We start from the raw sequence: 16,887 nt of genomic DNA, 5'->3' as shown, positions 1-16,887 counted from the left end.
GCCTCAGCCTCCAGAGTAGCTGGGACTACAGGCGCCTGCCACAACGCCTGGCTATTTTTTTGTTGCAGTTTGGCTGGGGCCGGGTTTGAACCTGCCACCCTCAGTATATGGGACTGGCGCCCTACCCACTGAGCCTCAGCCGCTGCCCTGGCTAATTTTTTCTATTTTTAGTAGAGATAAGGTCTTGCTCTTGATCTTGCTTAGGCTGATCTCAAACTCCTGAGTTTAAGGGACCCTGCTGCCTCAGCTTCCCAGAGTGCTAGGATGATAAGCGTAAGCCACTGCATCTGGCTAGTATGTTGTGTTTTCATTTATGTTTAGTTTAAAATATTTAAAAGTTTTCCTAGAATCTTCTTCTTTGACTAATGGATTATTTAGAAATATGTTGTTTAATTTATAATAAAGTATTGGGAAATTTTCTTTTTTTAATTCTTTAATTTTTTTTTTGCAGTTTTTGGCCGAGGCTGGGTTTGAACCCGACACCTCTGGCATATGGGACCGGTGCCCTACTCCTTAAGCCATAGGCGCCGCCTGAGTATTGGGAAATTTTCTTGTGATGTTTCTGTTAATTAATTTTTGGCTTAATTCTAATTCTGTATGGTCAGAGAACATACTTTGCATGATTTCTTTTAAGTTGTTGGAGACTTATTTTATGATCTAGTGCTACCTTTGTGAATGTTCTTTTCTTAAATATGTATTCTGATAGTATTGGCTTGAGTGAAAATGTCAATTAGATCTATTGACAATATAAATCGACCAATTGGTCGATGGCATTGTTTATAGCTTGCTGACCTTTTTTTTTTTTTTTTGATGGGAGGAGTCCCTAATGTTTTCTTTCTTTCTTTTTTTTTTTTTTAAGAGACAGAGTCTTACTTTGTCACTCTCAGTAGAGTGCTATGCCATCACAGCTCACAGCAACCTCTAGCTCTTGGGCTTAAGCAATTCTCTTGCCTCAGCCTCCTGAGTAGCTGGGACTACTGGTGCCCACCACAATGCCCGACTATTTTTTTTGTTACAGTTTGGCTGGAGCTGGGTTCAAACCCACCACCCTTGGTATAGGGGGCTGGTGCCCTACTCACTGGAAGCCACAGGTGCTGCCCCAGTCCTTAATTTTTTAAACAGTTAATGAGAAAAAGTATTGTAGTATTATAGATTTGGCAATTTCTTATTTCAGTTCTTAGATTGTTAATCCATGTATTCTGCCCAGAGTTTTTAGTTATATTTTGTGGGAAGACAGGGTGTAATCTTAGCCAGGACCAAAACCCAACCAGTGATTTTCAAAACACCCTGAAGCTAATAAATTAACCTGGCCATGATCACAACCATTTATGAACAGTTAGGGCTAGAAATAAAGCTGCTTATTTTTAATCCAGAGTCACTCGTAGTGGTGCTCTTTACGTGTGATGTCATGAATGGTGGGCAATAAGCTGATGCTTATAGAATAGGATTTATTAAAGCTTGATCAAGTACTATCTATTCAGAGCAGCTTTCTCAACTGCAAATGGGGACATTAATAGCTACCTCTCTCCCTGACCTTGTTAAAAGGCACAGAGAACCGTTCAAGTAAGACCAAGTGAAATGATGAGTATGGGGTGTAATTTCAAAATACCAAGATACCTTAAAACAAAAGAGCAGAAAAAATAAAGTGTGACCAGGACAGGGTCATCTAAATAGGCAGGGACTGAGGGACATACCTCTTATGGCAGCTCCATTGCTTGCTCTCTGCTTATAGCAAAGAGCCAGTTCCCAGCTGTAGTCTGCATGATTTTGTACTTCAGGCAGCTAATCACAGCTGACAACAGGGTTCCTCCCTCTCACTTGTGTGTATGTCATGCCATGTTTTATGTGAACATAATACTATGAAGTGCTATACATGTGCAAATTGGTATTTTTAAGGAAAATATATTTATTCTTTTTGGTTCAAGGAATTTCATTTATTCTTTTTGGCTCAAGAATAGGCTTTACTTTTTGACAAAGTTTTCATGCATTGATAATAAAAAATTGATTTATTTAAAATATTGTGATTATTTAAATGTAATAAACTAGTACTTTTGGAAGACCACCTGTTTATTTTATCTATAGTACCCGTATGTGACAAATATGTAAAAGATTATCAGTCATAAATTTTTACCATAATTTTTGTCCATTTGTTTAAAACATTTTATTACAAGTTAGGTATCTTGGAAGACTTGAGGCAGTAAATAAAAACTTACTGTGACCATGGCAGTTTAGTACTGAGTGTATATGCATGTTTTTCTGCCCTCAAACCAGCCGTATTTTATACACACACACACACACACCCCCAGCACACATCTTTGCTCTTTTCCCCACCCTCCATTAAATATAGTTATATTTAGAGATTCCATCCATGTGACAGGCACTTCAAATTCTATGTTGAGCACCAGGTTTCCAGACTATCCTTGCCATAGAGAGAGGAGTACTCTGTCTGACAGGAGTTTCTTGATTTTGGCCCTCCTCTGTTGAAAGTTGCCCTTTTGGCTGATACCGTTCTTAGTAATACAAAATTAGAAGCACAGAAATCTTTATTTTTTTTATTACTATTATTATTTTTGAGACAGAGTCTCACTTTGTTGCCCTCAGTAGAGTGCTGTGACATCATGGCTCACAGCAACCTCAAACTCCTGGGCTCAAGTGATTCTCTTGCCTCAAGTAGCTGGGACTATAGGTGCCCACCACAACATGTGGCTTTTTGTTGTTGTTGTTGTAGTTGTCATTGTTGTTTGGCAGGCCTGGGTTGGTTTGAACCTGCCAGCCCCAGTATATGTGGCTGGTTCCTTAGCTGCTGAGCTATAGGCGCCAAGCCAGAAATATTTAATGTTTTTTTTCTCCGAGTGGATGTTTTTATTCTTTGCGTATTGTGAGTTGAATCTGTTCCCAACTGGTGACTGCTAATTAAGCCCTTGTCAGTCACTAGCTTATTTTAAAGTGGAATATTGGATATAATTTATACAAAAAATGTTGAAAACTGACACTTTTGGTCATTTTCTAAAAATAGCATTAGGGCCTTTTTATAATGAAATGATTTAGAAGCATCATATAAGGAAGCTACTTTGAGTTGCTTTATGCTAAAATGACATATGGTCAGTAAATGGTCTTATAAATATTATTTCTGCATGTGTTGAAATGATCAGCCTACTGTAGTTTTATTCCAGTTGTAGGGATTTTAATTTTTTTTCTTTGGTTTAAACTTATTCGCTTTTATTTTTTATTGTTTGGGATTCATTGAGGGTACAAAGAATTAGCTTACACTGATTGCATTTGTTAGGTAAAATCTCTCTTATAATTGTGTCCCAGCCCCAAGAGGTGAACCCCTCCTTCCTCTCACTCCTCCCCTTTCCCTGCTCCCTCATTCCCCTATCCCTTACCTTGTATTAGACAATCTACTGCCTTCATGGTATCTTACTTTTTGCAGTAGGCTACCAAGTAGACTATAGCATGGCATCTCATTTCAAGGTTTTCTTTAAATTTAATTCTGGAATATAGTTGTCCTAAATTACTTCTTTCTGGTTTGATAGAGAATTATTGGTTTTGTAGAGTCAAATATGAGTCATCTTCTAAGAATGAAAAAATTAATGTTTGGGCTTGTCATTATTCTTGTGTCTACATGAGCATTGCTTATTATTTCTGCAAATGAAATGTCTTGAAATATTTTATTAGAAAAATCATAGCTGGGTGGATCACCCTGTAATCATAGCACTCTGGGAGGCCAAGGTGGGTGGGTTACTTGAGCTCAGGAATTGAGACCAGCCTAAGCAAGATCAAGACCCATCTCTAAAAGTAGCCAGACATTGTGGCAGGCACCTGTAAATCCCAGCTACTTGGGAGGCTGAGGCCGGAGGATCACTTGAGCCAAAGAGTTTGAGCTTGCTGTGAGCTCTGACATGTGGCACTGTACAGAGAGCAACACAGTGAGACTCTGTCTCAAAAATAAAGAAGGGAAAACATACTTTTTTTTTTTAAATTAAGAGAGAATTTTACTCTGTTGTTCACTCTGAGGTACAGTGGCACAATCACAGCTTGATGTGTCTCAAACTTTTGGATTCAAGTAGTCTTCTTGCCTGAGCTTCCTGAGTACATGAGGCTACAAGTGTGTGTCACCATACCCAGTTCATTTTTAAATTTTTTGTAGAGATGAGGTCTTGCCATGTTACCCAGGCTGGTTTTGAACTCATGGGCTCAAATGATCCTCCCACCTTGGCCTTCTAAAGTGCTAGAATTATAACCATGAACCACCATGCTTGACTTGAAAAATCATAAATATTTGACTAATGATACTCAACTATAATCTTTTTTTTTTTTTTTTTTTGAGATAGAGTCGACTCTGTCGCTCTGGGTAGAGTGCCTTGGTGTCATACTTATATGATCTTCTTGCCTTAGCTTCTCGAATAGCTGGGACTACAGGTGCCTGCTGCAACATCTGGCTAGTTTTTTCTGTTTTTAGTAGAGACAGGGTCTTGCTCTTGCTCAGGCTACTCTCAAACTCCTGAGCACAAGCAATCTACCTGCCTTGGCCTCCCGGAGTGCTAGAATTTCTGTGCCTGGCTGTCAGCTATACTCTTTAAGGCTCATACTCACAATTACACTTGTTGCTGGGAAGCAGAACATAATGTTTATGTTACTTTTAAGATTCTGTACTATTGGTGAAAGATAGATAAAGCTACCAAATGCAGGAAAATTGTTAGGTTTTAAAAAGCCATTCACATATACCCTATTTAATGAATTCTGTTGTGGTAAAAAGGTCTTCTCACCTGCTTTACCCTTTTAAAGCTGATTTTTCTTAAACCATTAGAGTTTTTTTTTTTTTTTTTTTGGAGACAGTCTTTCTACTTCGCCCTCGGGTAGAGTGCTGTGGCATCACAGCTCTTGGGCTTAAGCAATTCTCATGCCTCAGCCTCCCAAGTAGCTGGGACTACAGGCGCCTGCCACCAACACCCAGCTATTTTGTTGTTGCAGTTGTCGTTGTTGTTTAGCTGGCCTGGGCCAGGTTCCAGCCCCCCACCCTCGGTGCATGTGGCCCTTGCCGTAACCACTGTGCTGCAGATGCTGAGCCCCATTAAAGTTTCTTAATTAAGGAAGTAAAATCTTAAAACTCTAGGAAGGCATACTAGATTTTTCTTTTTTGAAGCAATATTAGATTTTATAGCATTCAGATAAAAAAATTTGAAATTAAACTTTCTAATCATAGCAGTTTAAAAAATATTAACTCCATTGGCTAGTTCTTATTTGCTGTCTGCACATCTTTCATTTCTTGGCAAATGAGACTAAGCTCAAACTATCCTTTTCAACTAGATTTTCCTAGCCAGAACAAAAGTAGCCATTTTCTTAAAATCATTCTGAACTAGAATTATATTAATTTTAGAATTATGATAATAGTAAATTACTGTATGTTTTGGGCTTAAGGTTTTGGTCAAATGGCAGTCCTCCTTAATCCTCAAACTTCCATTAGATTTGATGATGACAGCTACACCACCAACAAAAAAATAGCTAGGCATTGTGGCAGGCGCCTGTAGTCCTAGCTACTTGGGAGGCTGAGGCAAGAGAATCCCTTAAGCCCAAGAGTTTGAGGTTGCTGTGAGCTGTGACACCATAGTACTCTGCTGAGGGCAAAATAGTTGAGACTCTGTTTCAAAAAAAAAAAAAAAAGACAGAAAAGAAAATGGAAGTTGATGATTGTTAAAAGTTTGATGATTACAGTAGTAAGTTCTTTTACTATTTTCAATCCTTTGGGTGGATATGTTTGAAAAATCTCATAATAAAAAGTTTAAAAAAGCATATCGTTTATCATTGTGGTTATATGAGCAGGTGTCAGCATCTAGAAGTCTAAGGGCTTCTTGCCATGGGTACTTCCTTTGGGAGATATTTGTCTATTTTACAACTCCTGGAAGGGCTTGTTTTGTCTTGCTCAGTTGTCTTCTCACTTTCTTGTTCACAGGCTGGCTGGTGTCTTATGTTGTTTCTTAGGTCAATTAGATTCTTTTGGGAATTTGTGTGGGTAAATAATGGGAAAATAATGTGGTTAGCAATAGGAACTGAAGCAGGAAATGATTCCATTAAGTAGAGTCAGGGTCATGGAGGTCTTGGCAAAGTGAATTTGTGGGTGAGCAGTGAATTAGGTAGGAAGCAAAGAGGGTGAGAATCGGTCAGGTATTTGAGATTGGGGAAAGGTGTAACCAGCTAAGAGAGTTGTTCCAAGGCCTCCTGTATGACTGCTGCTAAGGCCAGTTGCCCAGCTGTACTTGAGCTCTTCTGCACCTGTGCTCAAAGTAAATCCTGTGTCAGTAGATTCCATTAGAGTTCTGGATTCTTTCAGGAGTGTTACCTCCTGTAGTTACTGAGTGATTCAGAAATTTCTTGGCTAAATTCTTAGCAAGCACTATTTTAGAAGGTCAAAAGGGGCAGTGCCTATGGTTCAGTGAGTAAGGTGCTGGCCCCATATACCAAGGGTGGTGAGTTCAAACCAGGCCCTGGCCAAACTGCAACAAAAAAATAGCTGGGCATTGTGGTGGGCGCTTGTAGTCCCAGCTATTCGGGAGGCTGAGGCAAGAGAATTGCCTAAGTCCAAGAGCTGGACATTGCTGTGAGCTGTGACCCCAAAGCACTCTACCAAGGGCGACAGAGTGAGACTCTGTCTCTTAAAAAAAAAGTTGTCATTGCTTAATCATCTAGGCATTCCATTGTGTAATTCTTCAAGTATTTCCTTAGTTTTGGCCCTTCCCCCAGTCATATTTTTAAAGCTCTGTCATGTATACTAAGAAACTTTTTATTACTACTGTAATATAATTTAGTAGTGATGTTTACATGTTTTTCACTAGACTTTGATCAAATGGAATTTAACAAATGGCAATAATCAGGGCATTTTGGGTGAGGGTGAGGAGAGAGCTTGCCTTCTGCAGGTTTGGGGGCTGCTTAAACATTATTTTGTTGGCCAGCATGATTTCAAATTCTTCACTTTGGCAGTTGATTATTAAAAGACACAATCTCTAGTTGGAAAGAGCTTTGTTTGACCTAATGACATTCCATTTGCTATTGTTTTTTCTTTTTTCCCTTTTTTGGTATTTTTAGGGGTAAAAATGAGAACAAGGAAATCTTACATTTATAGTAAATGGGATATGCAAACAGAAAAAAGGGTTGGTGCTCATTGGCAATGAGGAGTAGGTTAAGGAAGAAACTATAAAAGATTTAGAAACAAAGTAAATAATGTGCATGGGACAACAAATGTCTTGGTTTGATGGAAATGAAGAACCATTTAATAAGCAAAACTGGGTGGAAGTAATGCTCTTTGCCCATTAGAGTAGGTGGCTCACTGATATTGTCACAGGTTTTAGAAAATGTTTTGTTTTTTTCTCCTTTAATTTGTTCCTGTGTAGAAAGTTAGTGCGGAAGAAGCCAGGACTGATTCAGACTAGTGATAAAGGGCTTGTGGAAAGAGGTGTTTTGCTCATATTATTATTATGTTATAAAATCTTAGCTTGGCAACTTTCTTCTAGGGTAGTTTTAGCCTTTGATACATTTCCTCAGGTCCAAGAAAATGAGCTACTAAAGTAGAAATGAATAAAACTATTGCATTTAGCCCCTAGACAGTGACACATTAAGGACTAATGACTGCCAAAAGGAAATGTCAAACACTAAGCTAGTCTGCTTTCTTTGGCAGCTGAGAATCCGGTGAATCAACAGTTTTAGGGGGTGTGTATTTAATGTGGGTGGAAAAAGAGAGTGTCTAACATTCTTTAAGGCCCTGTTAAGCACAGTTGACTTGGAGCCCATTCCTACTTTTCTAAACCCAAGAAAAATAAGGGCGGTTACTGGTTCTGTAGATAGTATTAGATAAGAGACCTTTTACATTGTTTATGGGCTTTGTCTTTATATATTTTTATTTAATGGTTGGTAGGTAGGAAGAAGTGGAGTATTCGCATATGTGACAGGAATACTTAAAAAGAGTTTTTATTGCCTTGGTCCCGTTTTTATTTTTTTCCACAAACGGGAATTATCTGGAAAGCTTTTGGAAGAGAATGGGTAAATTTGTGACCGTGGAGGTATAAGGAGCAAATTTAGAGTACATTTCTACTAAAAATTACTTATGAGAAAAGGACAACAAATTTATAACTTTTTAGCTTATAACCAAGTATGATTATCATGTCCATTTAGCACATAAATATTCACATATGGGGATGTGGGGGTAATAACTAAAGGGTACAGAGTTTCTTTTTGAGGTGACAAGTTGCCCTAAAATTGACTGTGGTAATGGTTGCACATATCTGTGAATATGTTAAAAAACATTGAACTGTTTATTCTCAATGGGTGAATTGTATGTGAATGATATTTTAATATATCTTAATATATCTTTGTAAAGCTGTCTAAAGATATTCATGTGCTTTTTCACATGTGTGAAAGGTCTTTTATATTTCCTACTGGAGATCAGGCAATTTGCTCATGGTATATGAAATAAAGAATGTTTTCCTCATTTTGAAGCATGGCGCATGTCTGTTATTTTCATCATAATTACATGGGCTATGTTAAAAGCACAAGGTTGGCCTCTTTAATCTTCTGGCTTTGTGTTGAACAGACTATGGCCTGCAATTTTCTGTGGCTATCTTATTTAATATAAAAATATAAATGCAAATATAAAAATGTTCAGTTAAGGATTGTTGAATCAAAAATAGTTCAGAAACTCAGAAATCAGATCGAAAGGTATTATTTCAGTTGACCATTTTTCATTTTTGTTCTTTCTCTGAGAAAAACTTGTGGATTTATGCAACATGCAAATTGTTGGCCCTAAATTATCACATTTTAAGAATTTTAGATTCTTATTTAAAGATTATACTATATAGTCAACTGGAATGTAATTATATAACTCTGATAACAAGTTTTAGATAACTTGTTTGGATTTTTTTTGCTATCAAAGGTATGTGGGGGAGAAATTTTGGTGGAAATATTGACACTTACAATATATCATAGTATCTTAATAGCTTTATTCTGGGTCCATTTGCTCTTGAAGGAAAAAAGATGCAGCAGAAGTTGTAAGTGAAGTAGCTTGTTTAACCAAATTAATTACTCTAACAACAATTGATTTTTACTTTTTTTGCGTCCATGGATAGTACTTGTAGTTGAACAAGTAATTTTCACTTTGTTGTTACTCAGGCTTTTCCTAGTCTTTGTGATGCAGCCACCAGAGTAGCCAGGCTGGTCCTGCTTGGGTCTGGTTTTGTGCTGTCCAGCAGAGCTAAGCTGCAAATCTGTCAACTTGAGCGAATCCAGTGAGCTGGCATTTTCCATGGTAAAGTGTTTGTCAAATTTGGCAGCCTCCTTACAACTTTCAGGATCCCGAGGCTTTATCATAGAAGTTTGTTCAGTTTCATTATAAAAACCAGCAGTAACTTTACAAGCAGAAATGAATTGTACAGGAGGACATATTAATCATAACTACCAGGGTTTTTTTCATTAGTGTTAACTTTCTGTAGGCCTTGTTACTTTCATCCACTGGTGCTTACTACCATACCAAACTTTAGTAGGCACCAAAACCAAATTGATAAGAGAGAAGAAATTTTCAAAATATTTTCTTAAGCTTTTTCTTTCCCTTCCCTTCTCTCCCGTCTCCTTCCCTTTCCTTTCCCCTCCCCAATCTCAAACAATCCTCCCATCTTAGCCTCCCCAGGAGCTGGGACTATGGGCATGTGCCACCATGCCTGGCTAATTTTTGTTTAGTTTTTAAATTATTTTCATTTATTTATTTTTGAGATAGAGTCTTGTTATGTTACTCTCGATGGAGTGCCATGTTATCACAGCTTCTAGCAACCTCAAACTTTTGGGTTTAAGCGATTCTCTTGCCTCAGCCTCCCAAGTAGCTGGGACTAGGGGCACCCATCACAATGCCCAGCTTTTTTTTTTTTTTTTAATTGTAGTTGTCATTGTTGTTTAGCAGGCCCAGGCAGGGCTCGAACCCACCAGCCTTGGTGTATGTGGCTGGTGCCGTAACCACAGCTACAGGTACCAAGCCCCTAATTTTTAATTTTTTTGTAGAGACAGAGTCTCAATGTATTGTCCAAGCTGGCCTGAACTCTGAATTAACCTCAAGCAATTTACCCTTCCTGGCCTTCTGAAGTTCTGGGATTATAGACGTGAACCACCTTACCTGGCTGCAAATTTTTGATGTATTACAAAAATTTAATAAATGTTTGGGCAACTACCTTCAGTTCTGTTGTTGTTGCTTGGAACTTGGAAGTTGGTGTTTCTTCATCTGGGACTGAGGGATTGAAGGTAAAAGTTGAAAATGGCAGCAATTGTATAGGCCAGTATATTGTTGTGAAGATGTGTGTTTCTAGAGATAAATCAAGTGGCTCCTCTGTTTCCTTAAAATTATTTTGCCTAGCTGAGATTCAGTGGTCTTGCTTCTGGGACAGTACAGGCTACCTAATTTGAAGCTTATTTTCCCTCCAGAGATGTTTGAACTGCATTTACTAATATCTACACATTGTTTGGCATTAAGATAAATTTGTTATTAAAGGGATTTTCTATGGAGAGACATAGTTTTAATACTTGACAGTTGCCCTGAGCATGAAAAGTTAGCCAAACTTAGAAAGTCTATTTCCTCAACCATAAGTTGGGGATGATGATAGTGCCTGTGCACACAGCATGGTTGTGAGTAAATAGAACAGCACACTGTGGGACATTGCTGTCACTACTGCTGCATAATACCACAGCTAATAACTTAATTTTATATTTGAATTGTTCAAGTCCTATTTTTTTTTTTTTTACTGTTCTGATTTCCAGTGATTTATAAAGAATTGCGTTTACCATTCTCAGTAAAAGAGCTTGTTTTGTTCTCTCTACTCTCTTTTTCTTCTCCCCTCTTCTTTTTCAGCAATGGTCAAATATATTTGTGTAATTTTCTGTTTTATGTGCATTCTGATAATAATGTCTAAAGAGTGTATTAATTTTTAGCAAGTGTGTTCCTATTGAACACCACTTGTTCCTCCTATTGTTGCAAAGGTTATTTTATTGCTGTCCATTTGTCTTAACTGTCTTGCCTGAAGTTGGTGGCCTTATTCCCAGATTCATAATACGTTCTCTTTACTATTAAAATGTACAATTTGCTTAGGTCTGGCATACTTCTTTACAGTTAATTCTGAGTTATCTGGCATGGGGAAGTGTAGCTCTGATTATCAATGTTCATGCTCGCAAGTGAATTTTGTATATGTATCTCTGTATAAAAACCTCATTCTTTCCCACTCATTTTGGATTTATTTAGTGATTGCATTTGAAAGTCTTTTATTTCATTACTCTCTCTATATAGTTTCTTTTCCTATTCATTTTCTATAAGTCATGTTTATGTTTTCTTTGTATTTTTTTTTTAATTTAGCAATAGAGGAAAAAGCTGTTATAAATGAGGATTTTTTTGTTCTTTAATAAGCTGGCTAGCTTATTGTTTAAGAGAACTTACACACCCTAGAACTTGGTAGCACTTGTAGGCATTCCCTGTAGAGTATAGAGAAGACAATGGGACAAAGCAGTGTGCGGTCTAGAAGGTCTCTTTCCCCTTTGTCTTATTATCTTTCTCTTTTAGAGACCTTTACTGGGCGTGGCATTAACTTTTTAAGTACTTGAATGGGGTGTGGAATATTTCATTACTTCTAATAGTGCCTCAGTGTATCCCTCTGGAGATGATCCTTGCCAGTGAGGCTGTGGGCTAATATTGAAATGCCTCCTTCCACACTGACATTTTTTTGCTTCCAAGCTCAGTTCAGGTAGGTGCTTACTTTTAACACTCTTTCTTGAGCAGTGTTCCAGGATGATGATTGCAGTCTCTTCCCATGGTACATCCTCTTCTCCACTGCTTTCACGCTTCCCATCTTCTGCTTTTTGTTCTGAGAGGGCTGTGTATATAGTTGTCAATCGCCTTTCCAAGATTCATTGAATCTCATGACTATATAGCTTCTCTTAGGTTGCCTGTATTTCCTCTTTAATATAATCATAAGAAATTAGGTTTCACTTTAACACTTACAGCTGTACAGTACGAAAATATGTAAAGGCACATGTCTGCTCTTTAAATTTATATGTATGTACAGCTTTTCCACAAATGTGGTTTATGTACCAGCCAGGTTCTTATTTCCCTCCTTCCCCTCTCCTCCCACTAATATCTGTCTACATCTAACATCCTCTCCCCTAAGGAACCAGTGTCAGCAATCTGGAATAAATTATCTCTATACTTTCCTCTGCCTATATGATAGATCACTGCTACTTCCCTTCCCTTCTTGCCAAAATATAGAGTGTTTCAGTTTAAGAGTTAGGGTCTTGCTCTGTCGCCCAGGCTAGTGTACAGTGGCCCAGTCATTTCTTACTGCACCCTTGAACTCCTGGCCCCAAGTGATCCTGCTACCTTGGCTTCATAGAGTGCTGGGATTAATAGGCCGCCATGCCCACCATACCTCTGATTCATTGTTTGTATTGGTGAGTAATTGTTCATGGTGTGGCTACTCTATAAAATATTTGATCATTCCCTCTTGCTGTGAGCATTTGCTTAAAGTTTTTTTTAAAGCACCATGAACAGTGTTGCAGTAAACATCCTTAAGGGTATATCCTTATGTTGGTCCTTTTTTCTGTGTGCTAAATCCTGGATTTTATTTCTGTGAGATTGCTGGATTGAAAGATACATATTTCTTTTATTTGAACAAAAGCTGATAGATTATTTTCCATAAAAGGTTAAGCTAGAGTTAGTTCTTTCTCTAACGTAAAAAAATAGCCTTTTCTTCATATCCTCTCTAACATTCAGTGTTATTCGTTTTATTTTATTTTTACAAGTAATTCACATTTATTATTTAAGTTCAGATTAATATGAGGATACAAATGTTTAGGTTAAACATTTTTTAACCTAAACATTTCTAAGGTAAAGTTCAAGTTGCAGTTGAGCCCTTCACCGGGTGGGTTGAACACCCTCACATTGTATACATTAGGTGATATCCTGCCAGTGTTATTTGTTATTGATGGTCTTATGAGTGTGAAGCAGTAGCTGACTTTTACTTTAATTTGTGTTTCTCCTGGCCACTGTTGAATTCATATAGCTGTAAGTCATTGGATTTGCTCTTTTGTGACGTGCCTTTTCATATCCTTTGCCCATTTCCCCAAAGTTGTGTCTATCTTTTTCTTTGCTGGAGCTCTTCGTAAATTATAGCTATTTAATGTTTACCTAATATCTGCCCAATGCTTTACATGTATTTTTCTTTTCTTTTTTTGAGACAGAGCCTCAAGCTATCCCCCTGGGTAGAGTGCTGTGGCTCATAGCTCACAGTAACCTCCAACTCCTGGGCTCAAGTGAGTCTCCTGCCTCAGCCTCCCAGGTAGCTGGGACCACAGGCGCCCACCACAATGCCTGGCTAGTTTTTGGTTGCAGCCTATCATTATTGTTTGGTGGGCCTGGGCTGGATTTGAACCTGCCACCTTAGGTGTAGGTGGCTCGTGCCTTAGCCACTTGAGCCACAGGCACCAAGCCTACATGTATTTTTCTAAATCTGTCATTTGCCTTTTAACATTGCATATGTTTTTTAAAAAAACATATCAAAGTGTTTTAATTTTCATATATATGTGTTTATCTTTTGTTATGGCTAGGGATTTCCTATTGTGGGTAACAATGTCTTCTCCCACCTTAGATGATACACACACATCTACATGTTTGTGTACTTCAAGGTTAAATCATAGAAGCAAAGCAACTAGGGAAGACATACAAGGCATTTGACATTGTGCAATTATGGGAGTAGATTAAACAGTTTATTTGAGGCTGTTGCCTTTATGTTTCTTTTATGAAAGACAACTTCAGTTTGGTGTTTCTTGGAAAGAATCTTTACATTTCAAATGTGGGTTTCATATAAATTGACATATTCTAAATACAGATTCCTTTTGTAAACATTACTTGGTTGAATATAAGCTAATAATTAATTGCCTGCCTTTCAGCTTTGAGACTTTTAAAAAATTCTTTTTCACATGGACCATTTTAATTATAGAAGATCAAAATTCATTTGACCTGGATGGAAGAAGAATCCCAAACATAGGGCTGGTTTAGTCATGGTTTTCAGTTTTTCCTGCTATAACATTCTGTGATAAACCTTCATTTCACAATTCTCATTGACATCATATCTGCAAATTTTTGTCCTGTAAATAGCTTTAAGAATAATGATTTTGTTTTTATTTTTTACCCACATTTGCAGAATTTGAGTGGATATCTGTGAATTATTTGTGGATATATAAGTTTCCAAATATAAGCACTGAATGTCTACATATGTTCAAGTGACTGGCTCTTTTTCAAATTAAGCAGAAGCAGGACAAGACTCAGAATCAGATGGGTGGGCAGCACAGTTACAAAAAAAAAAATCTTTGACAAAAGATGAAGTAAATAATGGCTTTCTCTTTAAAATAAGTAGGGGCTATTTTGTGTCAATCTGGGGTTGTTTGCTTCTATTTTCCCATAGCTGAGGGCATGCACTTATGTCTGCACATACACTTTCTTATATAGACTTAAGTGGAAAGGGTAAATGCTTGAGAGTGCCCATGTAAGAACAGAATAAAATACTTGAATGAGAAGGTTGCCAGGCATCACTGAAGAGAAACTTAAGTGGGAGACAAACAGAACAATTTAACAAACTCTTGAGACTGCAGTAGTGTAAAATAGAGAGATGTTAGATATAGAGAAGATTAGCATTGCCCCTGTGTGAGGATGACATACAAATTCGTGAAGTGTTCCATATTTTTGAAGATTCTTCAAAGAATTAAAAGTAGATCTACCATTTGATCCAGTAATCCCTCTACTAGGTATCTACTCAGAGGAGGAGGAGTCATTTTATCAAAAAGACAGGTGTACTCAACTGTTAATTGCAGTATAACTCACAATTGCAAAATTTGTAATCAACCCAAGCCCCCATAAATATGTGAGTAGATTAACAAAATGTATATGTATACTATGGAATACTATTCAGCCACGAAGAAGAATGAATTAAAGAGGAACAAGATAGCCAACAAAAGCCTTTTGCAACAATTTGGATAGAACTGGAGACCAGTATCTTAAGTGAAGCATCCAAAGAATGGAAAAATAAATATCACAATACTCACTGTTAAACTGGAACTAACTGATGAGCACACATGTGCACAGAGAGAAGTAAAACTCAGTGAGAATCAAGCAGGGGAAAGGGTAAAGGAGAAGTGGGTGAAAACCCTTCTAATGGGTACAGTGAGCACTGTCTGGGTGATGGGCACACTTACAACCTTGTCTGAAGCATAACAAAATTAATATATATATATACACAAAATTTGTATGTTGCTTTTGGGTAGTGCCTGTGGCTCAGTGGGTAGAGTGCTGGCCCCATATACTGAGGGTGGCAGGTTCAAACAGCAACAAAAAAATAGCTGGGCATTTTGCTGTGAGCTGTGTGATGCCACAGCACTCTACCGAGGGTGATAAAGTGAGACTCTGTCTCTACCAAAAAAAAAAAAAAAGGTGCTTTACTTTCTCCACTCCCTGCAAAGTTTTATGATCTCCAAAGCATGCTAGAGTTTAAAATGAAATATCTACTTCTAGTCCAAGTAGAAGATACTGGACTACAAGGGCTATTAATCAAAAAAAAAAAGAAATTATGAGTTGGTGCCCGTAGCTCAGTGAGTAGGGCACTGGCCACATACACCAAAGCTGGCGAGTTCAAGCCTGGCCTGGACCTGCTAAATAACAATGACAAGTGCAACCAAAAACTAGGTGGATGTTGTAGTGGGTGCCTGTAGTCCTAGCTACTCAGGAGGCTGAGGCAAAAGAATTGCTTAATCCCAAGAGTTTGAGGTTGCTGCGAGCTGTGATGCCACAACACTCTAATGAGGATGACATAACGAAACTCTGTCTCAAAAAAAGGAAATTATGCGTTACAGTGAAAATAGAATAAAGGATTTTAAAGGCAGAACTGATTTGACCCACTAGGCCTCTCTATTAGAAAAAATTCCTGCTAAGTCTCTCTGTATTTTTAATTTAATTTTATTATTTATTTATTTATTTATTTATTTTTTTGCAGTTTTTGGCTAGGGCTGGGTTTTGAACCCGCCACCTCTGGCATATGGGGCTGGCGCCCTATTCCTTTGAGCCACAGGCACTGCCCCTGTATTTATTTTTCATTTCCCTTTCTATTGACTCACTTTTGTTGGCTATTTTGTTCCTTTTTATTCTATGTAGATAGTATCCTTTAAAAAGGGTAATAGGCAGCGCCCATACTCATTGGGTAGGGCGCCAGCCATATATACTAGGGCTGGCAGGGTTCCAACCCAGCCTGGGTCTGCTAAAACAATGATGACAACTGCAACAGCAACAACAAAATAGCTGGGCATTGTGGTGGGTGCCTGTAGTCCCAGCTACTTGGGAGGCTGAGGCAAGAGAATGACTTAAGCCCAAGAGTCTGAGGTTGCTATGAGCGGTGATGCATGGCACTCTACCCAGGGTGATAGCTTGAGACTTTGTCTCACCCTCCAAAAATAGATAAATAAAAAGGATAATGATGTCTTATATAATATAATCCTGTGTATGCAGAGGTATTTCACATTCCCTGGGACATGTGATTTTCCCTGTAAGATTGGTCATACATTTTCACTTATCCCACATTTTTGAGTACCTCTTGACAGATCCTTTGGATTTCAGAGTGAAGAAAATTTTGGAGTTTAGAATGTAAGAGCAAAAATGGTTGGCCCAAAGACTTAGCCCATAATTGGCTTTTTAACCTTCATGTTTTAACCAAGCAGGCAAACCAGCCAGCTTTTTTTTTTTTTTTTTTTTTGTATGTAGAATGGATTCTAAAATCCTGACACTTGTTGTTGCTATTATGAGGTATAACCTTTAAGGTGTCATTCATC

At 37.9% G+C, this 16,887-nt stretch overlaps 1 protein-coding gene and 1 pseudogene across 1 annotated transcript in view; both read left to right on the top strand.

Moving 5' to 3' along the window:
- The window catches only part of CTNNA1 (catenin alpha 1), a 185,987-nt gene that overhangs the window by 92,651 nt on the left and 76,449 nt on the right, over positions 1 to 16,887 (top strand). The window lies entirely within an intron of this gene.
- On the top strand, positions 14,658 to 14,757 carry LOC111727168 (annotated as a pseudogene).

The sequence above is a fragment of the Otolemur garnettii genome, unplaced genomic scaffold (genome assembly GCF_000181295.1).
Source record: "Otolemur garnettii isolate 467f Iridium unplaced genomic scaffold, OtoGar3 scaffold00003, whole genome shotgun sequence".
NCBI classification, from domain to species: Eukaryota; Metazoa; Chordata; class Mammalia; order Primates; family Galagidae; genus Otolemur; species Otolemur garnettii.
This window is presented reverse-complemented; position numbering and strand designations above follow the sequence as displayed.